Below are 3314 nucleotides of genomic sequence, written 5' to 3' on the forward strand. Positions count from 1 at the left end.
ATGTAATTAAGTGTAAAAATTGTTATGGCTTTTGCCATATACTTCTGTTCACCTGATTTATTAGCCTTTAAAAATATGTAGAATTAAATATGTGCAACTGACATCTCTGGAAAGATCATGGTTAATTCATTTTATAATCACTTCTCAGATATTTTATGAGCATTGGATGACTTAAATTCTGATGTGGGATATAGATCTTTCACTCATATAGTTTGATTAGCATCAGGAGGTCCTGAGCCATGGAAAAAACATCTATTTCCTGCTTAGTTTACTAAGGCAATATTTATACATAGTATCTACTATTCAGAGGATTCTAAAAGGGGAATGACAAAGCTTATTTCTCTTTCACAGGATGCTTACATACTTCAGAAATAAATGGAAGTCATTAAGAAGTTATTTTCAATGATCTTGTATTTCATTCATTCAAAGAAAGAACTTGCTTAAGGCCATAATCTCAAAAGCTAGTGTTGTTAGAGACTAATATGTTCTAATAAAATTTAAAGCATTCTCTCAGCTGTCAAATAAAAACGTAAAAACTTGCATAAGATGCACTTTTTACCTTTATATACACACATACATGACTTTTAGTTGATGTTTAGTAGTTAAGACTGAATTGCTTATTATTTGAAAATTGACAATATATATTAAATTTTTATTGCAAACCAGAAAATACCCTTCTACAATTTTATACCCTCTGTGGCCATTTGAAATAAAAAAATAAAAAGATAATGGTAATAAACATATACATTGGCAATTATTTTCTTCAAGAAAAAACTACTGCCACATTAGAAGTGGATTAGAAGTCCCTACTTGCAATTTCATTTCTGATTTTAACTAGTATCATAATCTTAAACAAATTGTTTGATCCTTTGACCAGTGTGTTAAATAAATATTAGAACTGTAAGGAAGCTAGTGGGAAACATTGTCCAAATGCTCACCACACTGCCAGCAACCAATTTTAACTGTTTTTCTAATGAAGTCTCTTCTGGTTGAAAAGTCCCACCGCTATTAGACAGTACCCTAAGAAGAGGCTACTCAGTGCATATGAAATTTGGAACTTGATTTGAGGTTAGATCTTAGCCTAACAAAAATTTTCTTCTAGTTATGTTCACTGCATTCACTTAAAAATCCACCAGACACCCTCTGGCATGACATCCCTGTAAATATTCAGTGATGCTTGTCAGAGACAACTGTTGTGCAATCCTCACATGATTCACTTTCCAAGTTAAAAATTTCTGGCTCAAACAATCATTTTAATATAGCACCACAATTCAGAATATTTCCTTGTTTTCTTCATTCTTCTTTTGATACACTCTTATTTAACAAAACCTTAAAAAAATTGGCACCCAGAAACCCAAATCCAGTATGATTTGAGCAGAGTGAGAGTAATGCAAATTCTGATACAGAGACTGCTTTTTTATTGCAGCCAAACTTACATTAGGGAGGGTTGTTTTGTTTTAACAGCCATAACAGTTTGATGGTTCATGCTGAACATGCAAATTGCTAAGTTCCTACAACTTTTAATCATAAATTGTTGAGCCACAAGACCACTATTCTATACTTTCATAGACAATTTTTTAATTTAAATTACAGAGGTTTGTTAATTTTCTTCTACTGAACCTTATCATTATCATTCTAGCATAAGGTTATTTCAAAAGTAGACTTTTTGGCTTCCTGAATATTATACCATGCTGCCATAGTGGCAGACCACCATAATTTTCTGTCCATCTCCAGTAACATCATCATGATTCTTCACCTGTCAGAATAGGGGGTTAAACTATTTCGGACACACCCTGTGCACATGGATACACACACATGTACCTTCAGATATACTTTGATTATTAGTTACTAGTTTAACCAAAGAGAAATCAAACTACTCTTCTCATGTAGCACTCTTCTTGTTCATTTTTAATCTTTCTTCAATATCAGCAAGATTTGTTAAATGCCTTGATGAAGTCAGCATTAGACACATCTTGCCTTGATTATTAGCCCACAAATTGCATCAGAAACTAAAATGAAATTGGGTCTTAGTATTAAATAATTTATTTCCCAAGTGCCCTTAAACAGTTTGCTAAATAGTCCTCTCCATTAAGTGTGCTATTCTCAAAGCAGGATTCTTAACTTGGCAGTACATTAGAATCACCCAGGAGTTTGGAGAACACACTGATTCCTAGGCCTCACCCAGTTCAACTGAATCTGAATCTCTGCCAGGGGGCCCTGAGCATTACTATATCTTAAAAATTCCTCTGGTAATTCTAGTAGTTTCTAAGGCCTATTTGCCCAAAGAAAGGCGTAATACCTCTAGTTCTTCAAGTTGGCTTTAGCTGAATTTCAAATTATTTATGTGGTACACTGACTTATATTATTATTTTTTTCTATAATTTCATTATCCTCACCTGAAAATATATCATTGTTTTCATTGCCTTCAGAGAGGGAGGAAGAGAGAGAGACAGAAACATCAATGTGAGAAACACTGGTCGTCTCCCCTGTGCTCCAGAACTGGGGATCGTATGTACCTGGGCCAGGGATCAGACTGCAACTCAGGTGCCCTGACCAGGAATCAAACCCACGACACTTGGGTTATGGAACGAAGCTCCTGCCAACTGAGCCACACCATTCAGGGCTAAATAGTTATTCACTGAATAATCAAATGATATTGAACCATTATATTTTCAATTATAAAATTATATTCCATCCAGTAGGATGCCTCAGTTTGGCATTAACATTTATTTAACATTTTTTAATAACACCTGCTAACAGCCCTCCTTTCAAAAACATGAAAAAATTTCAGACTCAGAATTTTGGTGGGTAGAAGAATCTAGAGAGAATTTTAATCACAGTTATGTGCTTATTATATTCATAATAATATTTCTACATGACATTTGTTTTCTATTTATAGAAGTAGTCAATGTTTTCTTTTTAAAACAAATACTGATAGCAGAAATACAGTTATACAATAAATTGACAGTTGGAACATGTTCTAGAGTTTCTAAAACCTATTTATCTGAAGACTGTACTTTCAAGGATCATTTCTATAGTTTGTTTCTAAAAGCTATTTATCTGTTTTTTTAGAAATATTGGGATGATATTTTTCAGGTCTTCTATTTAATGTTTTCTCAAAATTGTACGTGGGTACTTCTAAAATAGTACTTTGTAACCTTGAAAGTCATTTATCATCGAGGGCTTGAGACAGGCCTTTGAAAAGAGCCTCGTTCTTGCTTAGCATCTGGTAACCCTATGTTGGTTTTTAATGTCTTTGGCCATCTGGTTTTAGCTCACAAAGCAAACATTGATTCAAGTTCTGTCCCAATTCA

The 3314-nt window shown here is 33.6% G+C and overlaps 1 pseudogene; it reads left to right on the forward strand.

Annotated features, from left to right (window-relative positions):
• Positions 1-3007: 3007 nt before the first annotated feature.
• Positions 3008-3083, forward strand: LOC118987523 (uncharacterized; annotated as a pseudogene).
• Positions 3084-3314: the final 231 nt, after the last annotated feature.

This window comes from Sturnira hondurensis, unplaced genomic scaffold, assembly GCF_014824575.4.
Source record: "Sturnira hondurensis isolate 20B ecotype Veracruz unplaced genomic scaffold, ASM1482457v3 Scaffold0005279, whole genome shotgun sequence".
Classification (NCBI taxonomy): Eukaryota; Metazoa; Chordata; class Mammalia; order Chiroptera; family Phyllostomidae; genus Sturnira; species Sturnira hondurensis.